General features: G+C 37.6%; 2 long non-coding RNA genes across 3 annotated transcripts in view; one reads left to right on the top strand and one right to left on the bottom strand.

Moving 5' to 3' along the window:
* Positions 1-1,934: 1,934 nt before the first annotated feature.
* On the top strand, positions 1,935-19,737 carry LOC146449743 (uncharacterized). The gene is made up of 3 exons (XR_014860651.1): positions 1,935-1,978; positions 2,087-2,156; positions 13,912-19,737. It is a non-coding gene; the product is annotated as an uncharacterized LOC146449743 (long non-coding RNA).
* LOC146449742 (uncharacterized) overlaps positions 19,582-23,596 on the bottom strand; it is a 27,383-nt gene continuing 23,368 nt past the window's right edge. For both annotated transcript variants that reach the window (XR_014860650.1, XR_014860649.1), the window contains exon 4: positions 19,582-23,596. This exon is cut by the window's right edge. This is a non-coding gene — a long non-coding RNA (uncharacterized LOC146449742).

The following is a 23,596-nucleotide window of genomic DNA, read 5'->3' as shown; positions in this document are numbered from 1 at the left end:
TTTAGGTACGCACGGGAGGGCGTTGTGAAATGACGGGGGCATGCTCCCCACAGAAAATTGTTATTTTTAGAGCCTCGGAAATGCCATTTTCCATTTTTTCCAGGGGGAAGTTTCATAAATCAAAGCATGAAAAAACGCTAACTATTCAGTAACTTTGTTATTTATTTGTCAGGCTTTAGTACTACTGATATAAGTGTAAACTGTAAATGTGGCGACAGGAAAAGGGCGAGACGTCTCCCTTTACGAAGGGAAAATTCGGAAACTAGGTTGTCATTCTTGTGCTTGCGTATGTGGAGTATTGCCAAAGAGGACAGCCTCTCCTTATTCAAAGTGTTTCGAAGAGGGGTTTTCAGTCTCTTCATGCTACTAAAACTGCGTTCGGCAGCACAGGAGGACACAAATGTCTCGACCATCACCGTTGTGATGACTGGGTTTTGAACTCTCATATTAAAATGAATAGTGCAATATTTACACAGTTTTCTTAGAATAGCAGCAAGTGTAAAAGTACTGGGGTCTGAAATGCCAGCCATCTCCTCCCCCTAACCCACAGGGGAGCGGCCCTGGGGAAGCGGTCTAGGGGAAAGAGACGGCTGACATTTCAGATTAGTGTATAAGTCGCTTTTCGCCGAAAAATCTATAAGTAAATAAATAAACAAGTCAAATAAATAAATAAAATATTCCTTTTTAGATTTTCGAGGTACGCACGTGCATACTTGTCTACTTGGTCGCTACGCCCCTGACATACAATTTAATTCGACAGTCTAACTCCATATTCGAAGTGTTGTCGCACTTCTGGCGATCTCTAACTGAACTGAGGTGAGACGTTTGAGCTGAGCCTTTGTTCTCGGTGGTTGAGAAAAAGGCACGAGTTGCTCTTCAGCCGATCACAGTACTCAATCAGATCTCTATCCAGAACTCGCGTTAGCTGTTTGCTCTTCTAAATTAAATAATGAGCCGCGTCTTCACTACATCGCTGGTTCTCTTTATAAACTAATAAAACTTAAGGGTTGAGGCAGTGATGTGACGAAAGCTAGTTCTTCAACTTTTTAGTTTGCCTTGGTGTCACAAATTGCGTAAATATAACTTTTTGCTTCTAAAAGAAACTTGGAGCAAACTGAACGATCGATTTTACCAGTCTGTGTTAAATATTATGAATAACATTCCGAGAATAAATAACTGCATGAGTAATGTATACGCGCAATGAATCCCGAACGCCTGAAAATGTGTAGCTAAAAGAAGCTCAGAGCATTTTCGGACAGAGATAAAGTAGAACTTTTAAATAAACGTTTTATTCTGCGTTGTTAATATTGCCATTGGGTTACAGACTCAATCATGTTATAATTTGGTGAAAAATAAAGAAAAACTATCGTTGAATGTCCCATCAAGGTAGGAGGTGGGGTGGGGGGCTTCGCATCGTACGTGTATATCACTTTTTTCTTAAGAAATAAATGTGATGGTATATTTCAAGCCTGGTGAATGAATGAGAATGATGTATTATCCTAGAAAGTGGGGAAGAGTGAATCAGAGGGAATTATTAGTGAGGACAGTTCGGATTGGCTGTCTGTCTTTTTCCATGAATCATTCCAATGACCACCCTACAATCAAAGACCTTGATTCGCCCGCCTGAAAAAAACAAACAAAGAGTGCTGTTATCGACCGCGGCACCCGAAGGATTCTGGGCCGGTTCTCCCTTTCTGATGGCGTCAAGAAAACTCAGGCAGGTAGTGATGATCCACCTGCTTGAAAGAATTCACAGATTTGTTGGCAAAGGAATCGATTCTATCATCGGCAAATTTGAATCAGAAGCCATAATCCCTTACTGAACAGTGATGCCAACCTAAAGCCTGGCCTGGGCATGAGTCTTGCCATGAGTTTGCCACGTGTGTCATCACGTGTCATGTTAAATTGTTGACCCAAAAGGCCTTGCAACCCCATAAACCAAACGTGGCCGCAAGCTTTTTCGTCTCAGGAGTTGAAGGTATTTTTTTTTTTTCAAAAATTTTGCGTTTTTACTTCGTTATCATTGTGGTTCAATCTTTAGAGGCATTTAAAATTTGATAAAGAAACCACATTTGCCGTTTTTCAGGTGTTTGCAGAGTTCTAAATTTGTGTTTGAATGCGACCTGACTCAGCAGTAGCGTGTAAACATCGCGAAGGTAGGTCCTCTTAAAACTTGAAATAACGGGTAACTTATTTAGTTATTTATAAGTTAAAAGCTCTACTTAATAGACAGAGTTTTGGTTAATGAACTCTTAGATTGAAGTTGTAACCTTTTTTTTTTAAATTAGGACGAATTAACTTTGTTAGCGCCAAGTTTGAATTTCGCGGGGTTATAAAGCGTAAAAGAAACAATCCAGGGAGGGGAGGGGGGGCACTGCTCGCGATTTTTTATGATGGAGATGTGAAGTTCCACCTATCCCGGAACAAAGTGTTAATTATTTTCAAACTCCATTTTCAGACATCAGTTTCTTAAAAATCAAACAAAGTGAGAAATGAAAATTTTTGACCCCCACTCAAATTTGGCATGCAAAGAGATCTTCAGGGGGATGTTCCAGAATGCCTTTTATTTATGTCCCTACTCAACTGTTCTCATGGTAACATCAGTTATTTGTTGGCACCACAAACTCCAATATGAACACAGAATCTGCTGTGAAAAGTGTCAAATGTAAGACACCATTTCTTAAGTCTATTAAAAGACAACAACTTAAGACTTATACAAAAGTTAAACAATTTATTCAACTTTCCAAAAAATATATGTGGCTTTTTGTTTCATAATTTGTAAATAAATTAAATGGTCAATGAAGTAAACAGTTCATCTAGAAGAAAGATCTTCGCAGTTACTACACAACTTAAACAGTTGCAAAAAGAAAGCCTGAAAAAAAATTCAGGCTTAAACGGGATTCGAACCCATGGCCTCTGTGATGCCGGTGCAGTGCTCTACCAACTGAGCTATCAAGCCAACTGGGAGCTGGTCATATTGTGAGTTCGTGATATACCCGTGAAGGATGAATAAATAAATGTAAATATATGAAACATATATAGTAGACAGTTGATGGGCAAAACAGCCAACATATTTTCTTGAATTTCTCTAAAAGTATAGTACTGACTGAGGAATGGTAGCATTACACGCGTGTTTCATGTGTGTAATCCACCATATCGCGTGCAATTTACATGCAAATTATGCGCGCGTAATGTGCAAGTAAAACAATTAGGCTCTAATGCGTGTAAATGATTACACGTAAATTCTATGCAGTGCGTGAAATATTTACACACAGTGTTTCATGTAAAAGAGAAGGAAGTACTTACTGTTGTTACTCACTGTGATTAGCGGCCTTGTCTGAAGCAAAATATTTCATTTTGAAACCACTACTGGTTTCCAGGAAATTGTGACATTTTTGGGTTTGTATTGCAACTTTTCATGAAAAGTCTCCACTTTAGTTAATCACTGTGCTGACCAAAACCGGGCACAACTCCGCGCATGATTGCCTACTTTAATTTGGTTCATGTTCAATTCATGCCTCCCCTAGAAGGGATTTTTTCGCCCCCTATTGTTCTCATTGTCTTCAGAAAGGATTGACCAATGAGAATCCACTTTCTGCACATATATTTACAGGTCTTAGGGGGGCCTAGACAACAGACTTTTTGTCTATGCAAGACGATTATCAAATTTCAGTTTTTGTTGGCCGCCTAAATTTAAGGTGCTGATTTTCACATTTTCTGAAGGAAAACACACCTTTTCAAAATGGTAAATCGAAAGAAGAAATACTAAGCAACTACTCAACAGTTTCAACAGCAGAAATCCGAGAAATAATGGCAAAGAAATTGTCCTTCAAGGTCAAATTCTCATTTTATCCAGGTGACGAGCTAGCGGACACCTCAAATCATTATTCTAGCTATAGACTTTATGTGTAATTTTCGAGTACTTCTGGGAATCCAACAGCCAAAAAAAAAATTGTGGTTCCAGAAAATATCTATACCCCACTCACAGAAGGGATTTTTCATATGGCTCACCCTTCCCCTCTGAATTTTCCAAAATCAGCCCACAAAATTTACCCCCCTCCCCTCCATAAATTCCAATATTTCCCTACACCCCCTGGAAATATTTCTATTTCTAGTAAAAGCAAGAAATAGGCTTATTTATTGTTCAAGAGGCCAAATTTTGATGCTTACGTGTGTTTTCTAGTAAATTAGCGTATACTGTGACCAACATATGAGCAGAAGTCGCGTGGTAATGTAAATTAAAAAATTCATATCGTCATTACAACCAGTTCCACTTCATTATCCTGACAACACAGCAACACTTCAATATAAACGAACAGATATCAAAATGCAAGTTCACATTCATTAGGGTGCTGGGGAAAGAAATGCTTTACACTGCACCGGTAAAAACAAAACAGTCAAAACCGTATCAAAATTTCCGTGCACAAATATTTACGTATTTCAGAAAGAATATGGAATATGGTGTCTCAGATTACATGGAAAATCTAATCTTTCTTGGCACTTAATTTTATGAGATAAGGTTCTGCAAGCCGTTCTTTTACAGTAACTGCTATTGTTGTGTCACAAAATCTTATCTTGTCCTATCAGACTCGCGTACAGTGTAATTCAATCTTTTCCGGCGACAATATTTAGCGTCCTGTCGTATTGTCATCTGATGGTCAAAATTTGACATGTTGCCGATTTTGGAACTTGCAGAATTTTTCTTTTATTTATGACTTTGTTAGACTATGGCCCAGGGGGGGGGGGGGGGGGGGTACTCGGGTATATTAGTTACGGGGAGGTGCGAATGAGGCTAAATTTTGAAACCCAAAACAAGTCCCGTCACGCTAAGGAAAACCCAAAAAAAGTCCAGCAGCCAAAAACGTAACCCAAAAAAAGTCCAAATTTTTTAAGCATCAAAAACAATAAAAGTACAAAACAAGAACCAAGCGAACAACATCAAGCACACATTAATGGCAAAGGGTATTCAAGTTACACTGAACAGCCCTGAAGAGCGGCGAAGACAACAAGAGCGACGCGGTTGGGAATTAGAATATATGAAGTCTATGAACGTGACCAGTTGACACAGCACGCAGACCACCTAGCACGGTGGATAATGGTGTAATGCAATATCTTCGACAATCAACAATATGTAATTGACACAAGATGATTGATCATTATCAAATAAACTGAGAGTTGTCTTTGTCTTGTCATTTTATTTGCATGATTTAAACTTGTTAGTGAAATCGTTTTGCGTAAAATCAAGAATGGAAGGGCACGATTTTCATCAACCCCAAAAAAAGTCCTTGCCAAAATCTTAAGGGCAAAAAAAGTCCACCAGAAAATTTCAAACCCAAAAAAGGTCTTCGCACGTCCCCGTCACTAATATACCCGAGTACCCCCCCCCCCCCCCCCCTGGGGACTATGGTAAACTGCCTACTCTGGAGACCTGGCAGAACTCGAAAAAAAATTACAGAACTAGACTTTTTTTCATTCAAAGTTTAGCTGAAAATGACATTGCAAGTTCAAAAACATTTCAGCGCACACGCTGGAATGTTCTGTAAACCGAATTGTGTAAATATCAAATGGATCATGTTACACTCTTGTCATATTCCTGTGAATTACTTGAGATGCCTTTTGTAATATGAAAATGTCATGATGTAATCATTAATGCAGCGTGATTTACCATGGGTATCGAAGAAATTTTTCCTGTCTGTTAGGTGAAAATATATTGTATGTTTTTAGTTAAAATTCATGAAGCAACAAGACGTTTATTTATCTGATTTCTCGAAGAATTATTTTTATCAGGATCAGAGAACTGTTTTCTGTCGATACCAAATTACTACAGTCATGTAGTTCAATGTTGACGCAATAATTCAGTTCAAACAATATTTTTTCATGCTGGCGAATGACAATGAAAAAAATAGGCCCGCAATGCGTGTGGTAGCTACTGCATTCTTGTTTCCATTGTTATGTGAATACAAAGGAGGAAAATCAGGTATCCCACAATGCCTCCCTTCCAACGATATTATCAACTCGATTTTGATACGCGATCTCGCATTTGGGATGGGGTTTCTCGGAATGAACGCTGAACTACTCTCTCGGTCGCCATTGCTTACGTGAATTGCTTACATTTAGACAGTCAGAGTTATGTCAATTCGTCAAACTTAGCCTGTTGTCGGTTTCTAAAAGTCATGGGACACGTTAGTTTTCTAAAAGACTTACGAGAGCGGCTTCTTTGCTTGTTTGTGCGATCAGAAACATTGAACGGCGGCTTGCCACTTGACTCTTCTTCAACTTCTTCCATGCATTTCAATACCGTTTGCTTGAATATCGACTTAAAAGGAAGCATTTATGTCACCACTTGATGTCCTTACACAATAGAACCAACAGAATCGTGCTTAAAGTGCTGTTAATTTCAACCAGGAAAACGAGTGATAAAGGCATCGTGCAGTTGTTGACATGTTGGGCGCCAATTTAGGCAAACTTCAACGAACACAAATTCCTTCAAAACATGGGGACCTAAGGGGACCTTAAATAAAATTCAAAGGAGATACTATTCGACCAACAACAGGCAAGATTTTACACTAATGTACCCAGGATTGAACTCGCTAGGGTCAAATTTGGGTCAAGCATTTGAGAGCCGCGAACGAACAAAGCGAGTCGATCATGCATACCACTCCAAACAATTGTATGTTTTTCTTTATTCTTAGGCAAATTAGCTGCAAAATTGTAATGCAAGCTTGAACTTAATTCTCAAAGCAATGCACAAAACAATTTAACTTACATTCTCAGATCCTGAATAAGGAAAAATAGCCACTTGAAATTCAGTCGATTTCAGACTGCGTGCTCGCCTTTGCATCGATACTTGACACCTTCTAGTCAATAATTTTTCGCGGAGACTCATGGAATACCTGATTTCTCCTCCTTTTGTGAATACGGTGCTGTTTAGTATGTACAGCTATTTTAGAAAAGGTTGTCGTACGCATACGCTTGGGTACTCATAGAGCGACAACCTTTTTTGAATTAGCTTTATACAGCTATTTCACCTAAGGTTGTCGTGGCTCAAGTGTACGCACCCAGACCGCAAAGGAGCATGTGAGGTAAAAATAAGTGGTTATTCGACAAATGACTGACATACTGCAAGATAGAAATTGGTCAGGGCTCAGCCCAAACAATAGCTTTGTATGACTCGACAATATCTTTTCGAAATTTTATTTTCAATGGATTTTTCTCAGCATGCTCAGATGCGGCTAACAATAACATAAACATGAGGCATTGTTATCTCATCAAGAGATAAGTCCTTGTGTAAGTGGCATTTGATTTGCTGTTCATGAGGTACAAAAATAATCTGATGTAGATGCGGCTTACAATAATATAAACATGAGGCATTGTTTTCTCATCAAGATATAACTCAACAGTGATAATAATAGAAATGACAGGCCTGCACAGCTCACAGGGGACCGCCAATTCTGTGAGTTGTCCTTCGTGAGTTACAGCAGTGAGTATATGGTGAGTAGCAAGATCTTAAATTTTCAAGATCTTGCTGGTAAGATCTTGAATTTTCCAAATCTTGCCGACAAGATCTTGAATTTTCCAAAGCTTGCCGTCAAGATCTTGAATTTTCCAAGTCTTGCTGGCAAGATGTACCAAGGAGCCAATTGAATTGCAGGGTTTTCGATCCAAAGCATGGGTTTATAATTTGACAAGAGAGCGCGTTTGTTGAAGTGATACCGAGAACTCATCTCTACCATTTCTAAAGAATCGCAACTGAAGAGATCCACTAGATTAGGATCGAAACCACGGTCTTGCCTGACCATTGACTTAAATGCTACAGAATTTACTAACAGCCGAAGGACTCGAAGCAGCCCCTGGCCAGAGCACGTAATCAAAGCACGGGAGGAAAATACTAAGCTCCCGCAACACAAACCTCGCAGTTACAGAGCTAAGGGGAGCAATAACAAAACACACAGCTGTAACTTAAGCGGCCTTTAGCCCTCAATTTAATGCATTGCATAGCTTTCAAAGAAGCTACAATGCTAAAGAAAGGATCAAGAGACAAATAACCGTGATAAGAAGCACAACATCTTGCAACAAAAGCAAATAGCCGGGACCGACAATCTGACAAATTTTACGCTGCAAGATAAATAAATGTATTCCCTGCGAGCAGAGGCCCTTCAATCTTCTTAGATAAGTCCGACTTATCTAGGAAGATCGAAGGGCCTCTGCTCGCAGGGTAGATAATGTATAGTTATTACAGACTCATTACACGGTTCAAATCTTATCCTTACAATGATAAAAAGAGAGGGGCTATGCTGTCACCAGACACACCGAAATGAGCCATAGAAAGCCTAAACTAAATGCCACAAATGGCATAAGAACGACAGACACTAAACAGAAAAAACAAGAGGTCAACTGATGACCTTTGAGATCAAAATACAAAACATGCGACAGTTAAACACATGGCTTTTTTCAGTGTCTATCGCGCAAATCCTACAAATGATAAATGGTGTTTAATAAGAAGAAAATCCAGTGCTAAAACAAAATTTACAGGGAGCACCGCTCATTTGATAGAGAAAAGTGTGTTCTCTGAAAGACATACCCGTGAGGCCAAAACTATTATTTAGGCTAAACACGCACATGAGAGTCGCGCAGGCCTGTCAACCCCATCATTGCCAAAATTCAAGATCTTGCCGGCAAGATTTGGAAAATTCAAGATCTTTCCAGCAAGATCTTGCCGGCAAGATTCGGAAAATTCAAGATTTTACCAGCAAGATCTTGCCGGCAAGATTTAGAAAATTCAAGATCTTGCAACTCACAGGCCTTAACTCACCACTGCTAACTCACCATATCTAACTTACTGCCTTGTCTAACCCCGCTCACAGGGTTAATAAGTTAATACATTAGTTTCCTTAATGGATTAATGTCTGTAATGCGTGTATTTAGATAAGACCTTTAGATGTTGTGCGTGTCAAAGATCATTCATTCCTGTGTTATCCTTTGTGAAAGCAAGAGCAACCCACCCACCTCACCCAGGTTTAGGGTGTTGTCTCTTCAGTAGTATTTACATTTGAATAAACATCCGTTTACCCCATCTGCTGAGTCTGTTTGTGGTAGTAATTACACTAGTATTTGTATTTGAGACAAAAAGACGTACAGCTGTACTACCAGATTCAAAGTAAGAAAAGCTCTAAACAATAAGTCTGTTTGTATAACCTGTAAAGTCTATCAAAATTGGATGCTTATCAAATTTACTACAGGCATTATCGTGCGCCAAGAAAATCGATCGTGATCCCCAGGTCTCCGAAAGCCACTTTGGCATGCTTGTAAAATCACAAGCGGACCACCCTCTGTTTGTGTCACGTGACACGATTGGTTGAAATTTTTACTGAGTAGAAAAAAAAGTTTCAAGGAAATGTTGATTGAGTTGCGTGTTGTTTTTTTAGCCATTCCGAGCCGTAGAAACCCTTCTCTGGTGCGTTTACTGTACAACAGTGTTGCCGGCGCTAGTTCGGCCGGTACTAGAGTCTCAAGTCTCAAGTTGCAAACAGTCATTACACCACACAAAAAGAGGGTGGTCCGCCTGTGGTAAAATCGACTCTATCCATCAAAACGATAACATTGTAGCTACTGCGCATGCGCAGTAGCTACAAAAGTGCAATGTAAATGTTTGCCAGCAGAAACAATATAGTTCGAAGTGACAGAAGTACTTAGTTAGATATGTGTGGCAGACATTCAAGCAACTGTAATTTACAGGATTTACTCGTCTTAGTTCCATAACATGGGTTTCGTTTACCAGCCGCTATTCGGGAAAATGACCGGACTCGAGTGGAGACAGAAATCAAGCCTAAACTTTTTTTTTATTGATTTGTATTCCCAAAAGAAAGCGTTTTAGGAGGTGTGAAAAGAGTTGTAATTGTAATTCACTGTAAGCAACTGGCATTTGATGTTAAGCGCTTTGTTAGCCTCCAACACAGACGTCCTTAGGGATTCGTGAAATCATCCCTTTTGCCCTTGTCCCACCAGGCCCTTCGATTCATGATTGTCAAAACGTGGATAATTGGACAAAACCGTATAGCAAGCTTTACTTTTAAAGGGAAACAAGAGTCTAGAAAAATTTTACCTGAAATGAAAGTGCATGTTCCCAGGATTTTAAAACTGGAATTCGTGTAAAGCACCTTCTTGAATTTGATTTAGAGGTCTTTGAAATCACACAGAATATGCTGTGTTCAAGAGCAGGCAGCTGGGACCATCTTGGAAGTAGAAAATGATATCAAGGCTATGAGATAGCATTGGACATAGACAGTTTCACAGTCTGCAGTCTGACCTTTGTATTCGCATTGGCAAATAAGGATTTCTCTTAGGACAAAAATTATGCTTCACCATCTTGCTTTTGGCTAACAACACCTGTAAAATCACCAATGGATGGGTATCCTGTGATGGGTAGACTGTGGCTCGCTAAAATAAAGCGTGAGGGTAAACTACCAAAGCCCAAGAACTGCTTTTGTTTGAAGTTCTCTGTGAACAATGTATCAGTTGCTTATTAGCAGGGATTTTAAACAACTTTCTTATGAATACATGTAGCTCTGACAAAATGAACTCCAGAAGATTCTTCCATTTTGAAAGGGATGCAATAATAGGCCATTTCCGAGTTGCTGTGAACCTCACTATGAAAGTGAGGCTAAGTGCAAACCTTTTCATAAGAAAATTAGTTTTGTTTGCATATGAATGAAAACTAATTTTCATAACAAAAACTTTGCACTTAGCCTCGCTTTCATTATGAGGTTCAAAGCAACTCGGAAATGGTCTATTAACAAATAGATTCCATTTTGCCGTGCGTCTGTACTCTGATAACGCACAGATGACGTCAAACGATGGTGAGAACAAGGAAGTACTCGCGTGACTGATGTTCTCACCACGTTTTGACGTCCTCTGTGTGTTATCAGAGTACAAACCCCACGGCAAAATGGAATCTGTTTGTTTCATACAATAACCAAGACATTTTAACACATTTTGTGAGCAAGCATCGCATTGCCTGAGCTGAGTCAAAAACTTTCCAGCAAACTCAGTTTTAGACTACTACACACATGCAATTGTGATCTTCTAAATTAGAGTATAATCAGAAAGAATTTCAGGGCTGCAAATAACTAACGGGCAGGCGCCGGTCATGTTGTCCGGTCAAACATGTTTTTGCTCGGACACTACCCGTTTTTGGCCGGTCAAATTGTAACAGTCGTAACTCTTGCGATAGTGAACCCAGATTGCACAGTAATCCTTTTATAACTAAAAAAGGAAAAAAACGACTGAGTTTGGCAATAAAAATTACAAGTTACATGTAATAGTTTAACTACTCTTTACTGCAAAGCAGCCTCGCATTCAGTACGTAGAACGGTTACGCAAGATACAACCGCAATTGGCTGTTTTACTTTACATCTGGCCAAATCACTTATAATTAAATATTACACTTTGGCAATCGCCACATCATTTCTACAACTGAACTTTAAGTAAAATGTGCAGAATATATGAAAGCTGAAGGGTTCAATCGATCTCTTAATTAATTTGAAAAAAAGAAGCTAAGTAAAACGTAAACATAAACAAGAAACACTTAACTTTAATTCATAAATTATCGTCTTAGGGTTTCGAAATTCGGCAGCACTGTATGCAATTCTTATTCCAAGTACAATTGTTGCGCTCGCTGACTTTCTTCCATTTAGAATTCCTTTAAGACGACCTTATTCTTCGACTTTTTGTGTTATACGCTCCATTTTTGAGTTGCATCAAGTAATAAAATCACCAGAAAGTTTAATAACCAGGTTGTGCCGGAAGTAACGTATGGTTTGTTCGCTTTTCGCACTTTGCAACAAATGCTACGTGGAGTATTCTTGGTGCCGCTAGATTATTCTTCATGAGGGTGCTTTCCGGTCATTCAATCAATCAAACAAACAATCAATCACTTTATTTAAGAGTCAATCATGGTATCTAGTCAAAAGTAAAACCCTCTACTACTTGAAAATAACGGAAGACACGATGATTTGCGGTCGCGACAGGACTTGATGACATCGTGGAAATGTACGACTACCGGGAATTTCTCGACCTCTAATTTGTCTAGTTTTATATATTTTTTTTTCTTTTTGAAACATGAATGTTGTCCCTCGTGATTATGAAATAGTTTTAACAACTTAGAATTTCTCCGAACGAATCGGTAAAGGAACGGACAAGATGTCCGGCAATCCAAGGATTTGTCCGGTCAATAACCAATTTTGACCGGACATTGTCCGTTGACCGGCCGTTATTTGCAGCCCTGGATTTCACTAACAATATTTTCAAAACTAACCTTCATTCCAGAAGGAAATCCTGACCCCAAAATATTACAGCATGTAAGTCGCTTCACTGCGATTTGTAACTGATTACTTGCCGATTTACCGGATTTCTATCGGCGACATATTTCGACTAATATTTGCTTTCTCTTCACGTCACAACAAAGTTCTAGCTTTCCTATCCTGGTCGAGGTCACTCTCACTTTCTCCAATTTTTTATTGGGCAGTTTTCCATTCCTGCGAAAATTTGCCTGTGTTTGTCCGCTACTCGCAAAAACAGTTTGCAAAACTTTGTTGATCGGTCATTCTGACTGGACTCTAGACTCTGATCATGTACGCCGGTCACACCACGTGATGACGTCAATCGTACGTCTATACTCTAATCACACACTCCTCTAGACCAATCAAAACATGAGTTTTACACTGTTCATTGCATTTTATTTGATGGTGAAAATTACGGGTAGAATCATATTTAAGACAACGTTTCGGTGTCCTCATGACACCATCATCAGGTCAAAATATAATATTCAACAGATAACAAGAATATTAATGTTCAAGTGCAAGTTCTTAGTCCCTTGAGGCTAGGTGAAGAGTTTTGCTTTTATCGAGTCACTTTGAATATTTAGACACGGTTTGTGCTCACGAATGAGGAACATTTTGTACAGAAGACAATCAAATTTGCCGGAGCATTTCTTAAGAATCTGAAACATATTAGATGTCATTGTTCTTGATGAATGTTGACTTTAGCTGTGATTGAATATTGATCCAGATCTTTTATGTTCATCGATTCGTTGGTAAAGATGCCGACGCGTGTAACCAACATAGCTGGCAACACACCAGCCGCATTCAAATTTGTAAACAACTGATTGTTCGTGATCAACGCAGGCTTGATTTCTTTATGTTAGAGATCTTCTCCAACTTTTCGAGAGATGAAGACTGGGCATAAGTCGATGTTTAACAGCTTACCAAGATCCTTCAACTGTTTGCGCACAGAGTCAGCTGATTTTTGTTCCTTGAATGGTAGAACAATATTCGTACTGATTGCAGGTTTTTAACTCTCGGTTTAAGTCTTGAGTTGTAGTCTATTTATAGACTTAAGAAATGGTATCTTACATTTGGCACTTTTTCACAGCAGCTTCTGTGTTCAAAATTGGAGTTTGTGGTGCCAACAAACATCTTATGTTACCATGAGAGCAGTGAAGTAGGGACATAAATAAAGGGCATTTTGGAACATCCTCCCTGAAGATTTATTTGCATGCCAAATTTGAGTGGGGGTCAAAAATTTTCATTTTCCACTTTGTTTGAACTTTTTTTTTTCAGAGAAGTGTTCTTAATTTTTAAGTTTAACAGACCAAAACGACTCAAAAGCAAATATTAGGTGCATCCATAAAAATTTAAAATAAAGGAGTTCATGCACAGAATCACAAATTGTGCGAGTTTTGACAGCACAATAGACTTGGCATTTGGAGCATAACCCTGGGATTTGTTTGCCTTGTTGTTGTTTTTTTGTTTTGTTTTTTTCTACAAAAATCTTCTAGCTTTCTATTAAAAAACAATTATGCAAAATTTGAGTTAGTGGGCCTGCTTTTTTAATGTCTGCATATTTGTATTGCAGGATCAGAGGCATGATGAGATGATGAAAGATGTGCTCTGCTCAAGTGGTGACCAACTGGACAGTGTAGATAATTTTTTGTTTTATTCTGTCATAATAGTGAACCAAGCATTGAAAGGAGAAGTGTTGTGAAATGTGCAAGCACAATGAGACAGAAGTACAAATTTTGTACTGCTATCTCCATTTAAATTGCATTTGCATGTATTATGGGTTGGAAGACTTGTTTGAACAATTTGAATTGACCTTTGGACAATTAAGTAATGGACAGACAACAAAATTTCAAACAGTGGTTAATTTTGGATTTGATACTAACAACACTTCTCCTTTTAGTTTAGGCATGTAGCTATATTAACAAAGATAGTGCATGACTACATGTAATTCCCCCACCTATGTGAACGCAATAATTAGTCTGAAAGTTTTTACTAGAGACTGTTTACTATAAGGATGGTTCATTATTTATAAGGATGACTGGGTCGGGGAAAAACCGAACGGGGTTTGAAAAATTTTCTTTCCGTGGCATCTTGCTTTGTGTTTTTTTCTTGAACAAAGTGACCGGGGTTTAAAAAAATGTTGCATTAACCTAAAACTGTGGTAGAAATGCAACAGTTTGGTGAAAACATGTGGAACCTGTATTCGTATTGAAATTCACCCGATAAATTGCAGTACATTCATAACAAAGAAATGTTGCTGCAATTTTTTTAATATATTAAAATGCAGGGTAAACTCGCTCTGAAGCTCATGCCATGCATTTGAACACTCGAGAATTTTGACAGGTCACAGAGCAACGTTGTCGAAATGACACATTTGTGTCAGCTGCTATCTAGTTGTTAGTTGTTTACATTTAAGAGCTTGTAATTAAATTGGAATATCAAAGGATGAACAAGGATTTTAAATACTTTCAAAGTGAACTCCAACAATTACAAAATTAGATCTCATGTTGAGGATCTCATGTTACAAAAACTCCTACATGCTTAACTAGAACACATTATTTTGGCCTTCAAAAGCCGGGAAATGCATGATGAGACATTGCAAATTTGATCGCCTTTGATTCACGTCTTCGACACCAATAGGAGTTTAATTAATGGGATTTTGATTTGAATTGAAGAATAATTTTCTGTCACACTCCGCAGAGTCTGCCAGTCAAGTTCTGTTTATTTCAAGCAAAAATGGGCTCAAAAAAAAAACATTCTTATCTGCGTCGGAAATAAAGAAAAACAAGTTTTAATTTGTTTATGTGACAAGCTGTGGTATTCAATCTGTCCATTAAAGCAACTGAGCTGTCCATGTTAACATGCACTTTTCACAGATGTTAATAGTTTATCGTTTGCAACCAGTGAACTCTGTTGATAAACATTCCATGATTTTCACAAGGTACTCACTTCAAATTGAACAGGCTTATGACAATTTGACCAAAAGACTGAACAGGCTATGGAAAAAATAGTGCTTTTTGGGCGGGTTTAAAAAGTAGAGGAAAGCTATTATTGTTTTCCCCGACCTGGTCATCCTTATAAATAATGAACCATCCCTTATTTGTGTTCTGACCATTCAACTTGCATGCAAGTTGATAGGGGCACAGGAAAAACTTGAAATTGCCTTTGTTTTGTGATATTATTTCAGGGCTAATTTTTGTGCTGTGAGAATGGGGATTTGTAGTCAAACACTTTCTTAGTTTGTAGCTGCATCTCCAAGTAAAGTTCTGCTGTCCCACATCTACATCAAATTATCAGACAAAAGACCAACTTTTAGTTTTGTTGTCTTTTTATTTTTTTTAATTTTGGCATTCTGAACACTTAATGGCATTTATTGAAGTTTTACAAAAGTTACAGTGTGATTACTGTAACTGGGGCCACCTAGACAAAACTGACCGATTGGATTACAGGAAAATAACAGTACATTCTGAGAAAGTAGTTTTTTGAGCCAATCAGCAACTTGTAAGAAAACAATAAGCTACTTGAAGCACAAAATTTAAGTATTGACAACAAAAGTTTCCAAGAAAGCAAAATTTATCCTTAAACAATGCTTTCTGTGTTTGTAACTCTGAGTATAACGCTATGATTTTGTCATTTACAAGCAATTTCTTCGCTAACGTTGCTGCGCTTTTCAATAACTTGCGACCTCGAGTCAAAAATTTAACCAACATTTATGTTTTGCGTCTCCGTCAATCACTTTAACCAACCTCTCAAGAAACATAGGTTTTCTTCAGCGGGTTTAAAAGGTGTTCGTAGGTTGTAATTTGTAGATTTCGATTCATTTTGTTTGTTTCTTTTTGTCATAATTATGATTTACAACCAATTTTCTCAGAATGTATTGTTATTTTCCTGTAATCTGATTGGTCAATTTTGTCTAGGTGGCCCCGGTTACAGTAGTCGAACTGTAAGAATGATCAAGTTAACAATTATTACTCTGAATAGAAATTTATAACAAAAGAAAAAGGAAACCACAGTAATTGAGTACAGGAAACCTCTCAACGGCGGTTATCAGATAAAACTTGATTGTTGATCTCAAAAAGGGATATTTCCCCCTCTGAAAGTGACCATGTAGACCATTATACTAGACACTGCCAACCACTGTGATTTGGATGTCCCAGAACTGCCAAAACTTATGAAGAAAAAAAACAAATTTAAAAAGAAACGACTTATCATGCAACTGTATGAAACTTGAAAGGTGACCAAATTGATGTCGTTCACAACAATCTTAGTTTCCAAAAATGTCACCAATGATTTTTATTGAACTGCAGGGGTAGCAAATACGAAGTTTTTAACCAACAAACATCTAGCATTTTAAAGGGAAAAGAGGATGTCAAATTTAAGGTTCACATGAATTAAAAATTTGTACCAAAGGCTCAAAATATTTGAAAGTAAGCATTACAGTTTTTCCAGATCTTAAACTTACACAAACATACGCTTTGTCACTCTGAAGGCTGTTTTACTTCACAATGGCAACATGGATGCTTTACATGCATAGATAGCAAACTCTCAGAAACAAAAGATGCTGACACAGCACAATGACTGTTTTGTGTGGATGATGAGGGAAATAGAATCCGTCTATTGGAATTAAACATCAGTGTTCCGGAACTCAACCCAAACCAATCAACTACAAACACCACAAAGCTGCACCACACTATAGCTAGGACATTCTATTATTGTAGAAACATGATGCCATTGTGCCAATTACTACAAATTGAAATAAACATTTAAACCCAATGCAGGATATAAGTTAACTTTGGTGTACACTAGACAAGCAGAACTTTACTTGGCTTATGTGTGTTTATTTTAATAAATAGCAGATTGATATTTTGACCCAAACAGACCAACATTTCTCTCCAGAACAGATTGTATTTTGTTGTTGTTTTTCACTTCTAGTGTTAAATTGAATATTATAACTGTCCACCTCTGGCCTCATGTGAAATAACAAATGTTGATTGATTCCCAGTGCATCTTTTTGTATGCCACCACAAATCATATCGCAGGATAAAACCACAACAAAAGCAAAGAGACTGTTGGCAATGAAACAACGCTTAGATTTTACTTTGCAAAAATTTCTTTCCTTTTTAACATTGATTTCGCTGCTACCTGACCTTGAAAATCAAAAAATGTTTGGCAAAGGTCTTCCCTTAAAAAAGTCAAAAGATGCGATCAAACTTGTTAGGCCTTATAAACAAGTAGTAAACTGACTCGCTGTTCTTTCAACAATTCTGGGACCAAAATGCCAGAAAAACTCAGTTGGACAAAAGCTTTGGAAAAAATTAAGCTGAGTGATAAACTTCATGAAGAATCAATTGTGGTGATGACTTGGACTATAGCTTGTGAGCCAATTTTCTTGAACTCAAAAAGTCTGATTGTATTAGTTGTTGACACAGGGCACCCAAACAGACTGCGAGTCTATTGTGTGACCATAAGAGAATGAATAAGAATACTGGAAATTTGGACATTCGTTATGTCAAGTGAGGCTTTCGTTGGATGACAACAATATCCAGTTTAACATTTGAAATGCAACCCATTCACAATATAGTAATGGTATTATCAAATCATGAACAGGATGTGCAGAGAATTTGAATGAAGTAAATTGTTGTGGTAAAAATTCAGGAAATTACTTTGTCACAAGCAAAATATCTAAGGACTCTTTGTATAGATCACACTATTGCCATGGAAACAGGCAAAAGCAATAATAGAAATCCTCAGCTGGGAAATGTTTTGGTGAAGACAAAAGTATTTCAACTGAAATCAAAGTGCTTGGCAGTTTGAGATCAAGACAGACAAAACAGATTTTTTAAAATCAATTTTGATTTAAGGCTGTCTTTTGGTAACATTAATTTTATCAATCTGCTCTTTATTTAAATGGGCTGGTTATATAATCATTGCAGGCTGTAACATGCTTACATCAGACATGAAGACCTAGTCACAGTTGTTCAAAGAGTGAATAACATTATCCAGCAGAAAAGTTGCTATCCAGTGGATAAAATGTGTTAGTTGGAGTACATTTTATCTGCTAGACAGTGGTTTATCAGCTGGATAAAGTTATCCACTCTTTGAACAACTGGAGCCGGAATGTCTCTTGTTTGCATAAGCCCAGCAGTGATGTTTATGTAGCCATCCCGAGGGCTCTTTTAAAGTGTCTTCATGTTCTATGGGTATTCTTTTCTTGATGTTTCTATGATGTGTAGGCAAATGCCCCAAGCCTGTCTGATTCTGATGCTTTTTGACGATTTAGTAAAGCTTCCATTATTTTGTTGTGTACTGAACCTTTCAATTTATTTGGGACACTTGTCTACACATTGTGGAGATGTCAAGTAAACTAATAGTCATGGGCCATATAGACACTTAAGGTTACACTAAACCTTTTTGACTGTGTTACGCACAAAGACCAGTAAGCTCTCAGCTTTAGAGTAAAGTATCCAAAGCTGTACATCATTTTAAAGCTAAAAGAATGGAGAAATGTAAGAAATCAAACTTCTTAGCTCAAAACTGTACCCACTGCAAGACCTTAAGTGCAAATTTGCTGAGGTATATAAATGTGAAGTAACTGCGCAACCATTTCACTTAACTTAACATCTGGTGATTGCAAGATGTTTGGCAGGTATTGGCCACTAAAACAGTGTCAGGGATTACCGGAGTTTGTTTTAGTTTTGAAGTTATAGCGCCAAATGCAAAAAAAAAGGCAGTCAGAAATCAATCATCAAACTTCAAATAGCATTTGCTTTGTTTTGAAAACTCTGTCAGGGATTTTTGACAGCTGTTTTCAAAATAAAGTGAAAGTGACTTGAAGTTTGATGTGTGATTTCTGTCTGCCGTTTTTTCGCGTCTGGACTTTTAAATTCAAAACAAAAGCAGACTCAAAAAATCCCAGTCACGGTTTTAGAGGCCAATACCTCCAAAACATTTTGCAACCACTGGATGTTTAGTAGAGTGAAGTGGTCGCGTGGGTAGTTCACGTTTATAACCGTCAGGAAATTTGTACTTAAGGTCTTGTAGTGGGTACAGTTTTTGTAAAGAAGTTTGATTTCTTACGTTTGTTCATTCTTTAAGCTTTAAAATGATGTACAGCTTTGGACACTTTACTCTAAAGCTAAGCACTTACGGGTCTTTGCGTGTAACACGGCCAAAAAGGTTTAGTGTAATCTTAACTTTGCTTGGTTCACTATTATTGTTGTAGACAAAAACAACACACACTAAGTTTGCAGTGAAAAAAGGTTTATTTTGTTCAAAAAAGTTGTAAAAAAAGAAATAAAAAAAAATCTAGCCAACCACCCCCCTGCCTTTCGGGTTGCTGCCGCTCTGGCCTGAGTTGTTCTGTGTTCTTTTGTCCTCATTAAATATTCCAACTTTGAAATCTTGTTAAGTTTTATCTGATCTCATAATTTCTAAGGGGTGATGCGAACACTGGGAGATTCCCTGTTGATCCACAAGTGGACATGACAACATGGAGGCTGGTGAGGGTTTGTTTCCCTGCCCTCTAGAGTCCAATCCAACTTAGCCTGGATACCACAATTCCTAAATTTTTGTTTGGTGCCAATCAGTTTGAAAGTGGTTGAAATATGCTTGTTTCATAATTTGGCCATTCGGTAAAATAAAATAAAATTTTCCCCAAATTCAATGTTTGATTTTAAATCTTCCACTGTCTTGGATGAACAAAATAAGCGTCGCTGTTCAAGGGCAAGGCATTTCATCATAGGAGGAGGAGGACGAGGCCGGTTCAGCGTGCCGTCTACCATTTCCCCGGCCGCACCTTGTCATATAGCAAATCAAAGAGCACATAAAGTCTCGGAGGGTAGTTCATTCTATGAAGCTGCCAAAAGCGAAATTTGCCGCCCCTTATCCCGCCATTTAGTCGCAAAATCCAAGCAGAAAAAAAAATTTGTGTGTGAAAGCACTAAATTGAAAAGAAAGTCGACCTAAATTTATTTCTAGTTAAATTTTTGATGTTCGCTAGCCTGCGGTGAAACTCGGTTTATTTGAATGTCTTCTCAACATTGAGTGTGAAACAAAAGGCAAATAACGGCATTTTGACAAAAACTATTTACGGTTTTTAAGAGTAAACTTCGAAATGGCGAAAATGAATTAGTTATACACAGCTTCGGATCGGATGATGTAAAAACACGTGCAGTATTATGCTAATTTGCGGTGATGAAAAACACTCGAAGAATTCAAAATGGTTGGCCGTATGGTACTAAAAGTTTTTTGTTTTCAATTCACGTCTTTAAGAAACCTAGAATTCGTGGTTATGAAAAGGTTTAGGGCAATCGAAGTCAAAAAACGTTATGAAAGCTGTCATGTTTTTGAACGCACGCATTTTTTGTAAACAAAATGTGGAACCATAATTTAGATCACATTTCCCAAACCGCCTTCACGGTAATAATTTTCCTTTTTGTTTCATGAATTATTGATGATTTGAGAAAGATATTTGAACTGTGACATCATTAGACAACAGTAAATCTATAAGCATTTTTTTTTTAATAAAAAAATAAAGAACCAAGGTAGGACCAACCGAATTCTTTGAACTGTTATGCCACATGATGTCATAGTGCATTTCCCTGTCAATTTCATCTGATCACAGGCAGCCTAAACACCATACATGAACACGAACACTTGAATGGTGTAGGATTCATGTATTGTGTACCTGGGGTCCTGAAATCTGAACAAAATTGATCAAGAAATTGTTTTATGAATACAGTATCCATGTTCCTACAAGAATTATTGTTGGAGACAAAAGGTTAATTTTCAACAAAACTGAAAAATGTTTTGGATACGAAATTTGTAAAAAGGATAATAATTGATCATTTTTGTAGAATACAATAATTTTACTAAATAAACCCCATCAGGCAGCTGGTATATTAGAGAATATTTAAAAAAAAAAAATAAACAACAAAAAAAAAATATTAAAAAAAAGAAAGTAAAGGATAATGCCCAGGGCTGAAAGATTGTCTAAAAAAGTAAACAGTTTGCCCAGAAACAAAGTTTCAAGGGCAACTGTCAAATTTTGAGGACAATCCTTAAACTGAGGGCATTATCATCCGATATACCAGTAAACCAGAAAGGGGTTTATTTATTCTATAACCCTCTGATTAATTCCTGAAACACGTCACTTTAAAAAGAAAAAACAGCCAGTGCTAGCCATAGCATGACTGCAGGAAAATAAACATAAGCTGAATAGTTTGTTGGTTTGAATTTAGTTCCTATTAACCGAGTGGGAGGTCTGTATGGGAGAATCAAGACCAAGGTCGCCAGTACAGACCGAACGACCCCTTTGGAAGCTATGTTTTCAATTGCTCTAGACCCTTTCAGTGACTCACAAAATTTCTTTCATGCGTTTAAGTTGCTCTTAGTCTTGTATTGAGCGTTTTTGAATTTCTGTGCTTGCAAAAATATCTCAATTTCCACTTCATTTTTGCTCGTAGCTTCCTCTGTGGACTCAAATTTGCCAATGTTTGCTCATTCTCTTTACCTGCGTCCACGTTCAGGGCTGTTGGTTCTTCCATTTAGTATTATTAACAGGAATAAGCGATAAGCCTCTTTTTTCTTTTTTTGTTTGTAACTTTTTGAAGACAAATGTTAAAATAAGATCGGTCTAGATGCCAGTCTAGATGGGAAAATCTAAGCCATTATCCATTTTAGCCAATCAAGTTCTTGAATTTGATAGTTTCCAGTCCTTTTGAGACACAGCCATATAATAATGAAACATCTAAAACCTAAAACTATGATGTTTTCTTTGTTTTCTCTCATCGAAAAAACCAGACAACAGTTATCGTCTGATAAATGCTGTCTAATTGTAACATGTGACGTGTTTTGATAATCAGTGAGTTACAATAATAAATAAACAATCGTTTGTCTCATGATGTTGTTACTAAGTTGTAGATCACAATCTTCTATCACTTAAGTGACAACATTATGAGACAAACAATTATGTTATTTATCGTTAAAGAAAATTTGGTTGGTAAATTGTAGTTCATAACTTTTCATCAGAAGGAAATGATCAATAACTTTTTGGCATAAAATTTGGTAATTATACGAACAAAATTGAAAAGGGCAGTACCCTTTGTTTATGGTTTGTTAATGAAAAACTTTGGAAAATGTTTTGGCTTGAAGAATTTGGAGTGCAAGGATTTTGCAACTGCAGAAAATGCTCAATGCGCAGAAAAGCTTGATTAGGCAGCAACATAGCAAGTGGGCTGTAAGCATGGCGAAGGTGGGGAGTTCCCCACCCTGCTTACAGACTACAAGGCTAACAGCAAAGAATCCCCTCAACAAGGCTTCGAGCTCAATCCGAATTGCTACATGTTAGTCGACAGAGAGGGGCGTGCAGGATCCCCAGCCCCTTAATGTCCCCCCTATCACCATCCATCAGAGTAGCCTGATCATAACCCCGTCACTTAAACACTTAAGTTTTTCATCCATGACAGTGGAAGTGAAACAAGCATCTTGACCAAAATAACTTCCCCCCGCAATAATTTAGCAATGTGGTATCCAAGCAAAGCTGAATTAAACCCAGAGGACAAAGGAAACAAACCCTCACCTGCCTCCATGTTGTCATGTCCTCTTGTGAATCAACAGTGAATCTCCCAGTGTCCACATCACCCCTCAGAAATCAGTCGATCAGAATAAACCTTCCAAGATTCTCGGTTGGAATATTGCAGAGGACGCCAGAAACACAGACCTTCTCAGAGCCAGAGTTTCCACAACCCAGTGGCAGGGAGATAGTTGGCTAGATTGTGAGTGTGCTGCCAGTTTGTGTTACCTGCTAATAAAGCTTAGCAAAAACAATAAAAATTAATTATTATACATATAAATCAAGCTCATTGACAACACAAAAATAGAAAAGATCCTTCAGCCACTAGTTTTATTTTTTCCAAATCCTTACAGGTTTTCCAGATAAAAGCCCAAAAATAATAATATGAAACAGTTGAAGTTGATTTCTTTGATTAGCCGAGGTGCCACTTTTTGACACTATAAATTTCATCTTCAATATTGTGTATAATTAGTGTAAAGTGGCTGAAAGATATCATCTGTCTAATGAAAACCCCCAAAATCACCCATTTCTTCCGAAAACTATCACCTTAAAGCTTAAAATAATTTCAGTGTCAATGAGCTTGTGTTCTACAAAACAAAGGAAGCAGATTGTGTCTATGTATGGAAAAAATTGTTTCCGTTGAATTTGGAAAACAAAAAGAGAATTTTGTAAAATAATCTGAATA

Source organism: Pavona decussata, unplaced genomic scaffold (genome assembly GCF_977016875.1).
Source record: "Pavona decussata unplaced genomic scaffold, jaPavDecu1.1 SCAFFOLD_602, whole genome shotgun sequence".
In the NCBI taxonomy this organism is placed as follows: domain Eukaryota; kingdom Metazoa; phylum Cnidaria; class Anthozoa; order Scleractinia; family Agariciidae; genus Pavona; species Pavona decussata.
Note: the sequence above shows the minus strand (reverse complement) of the source record. Positions and strands in the feature narration are given on the sequence as shown.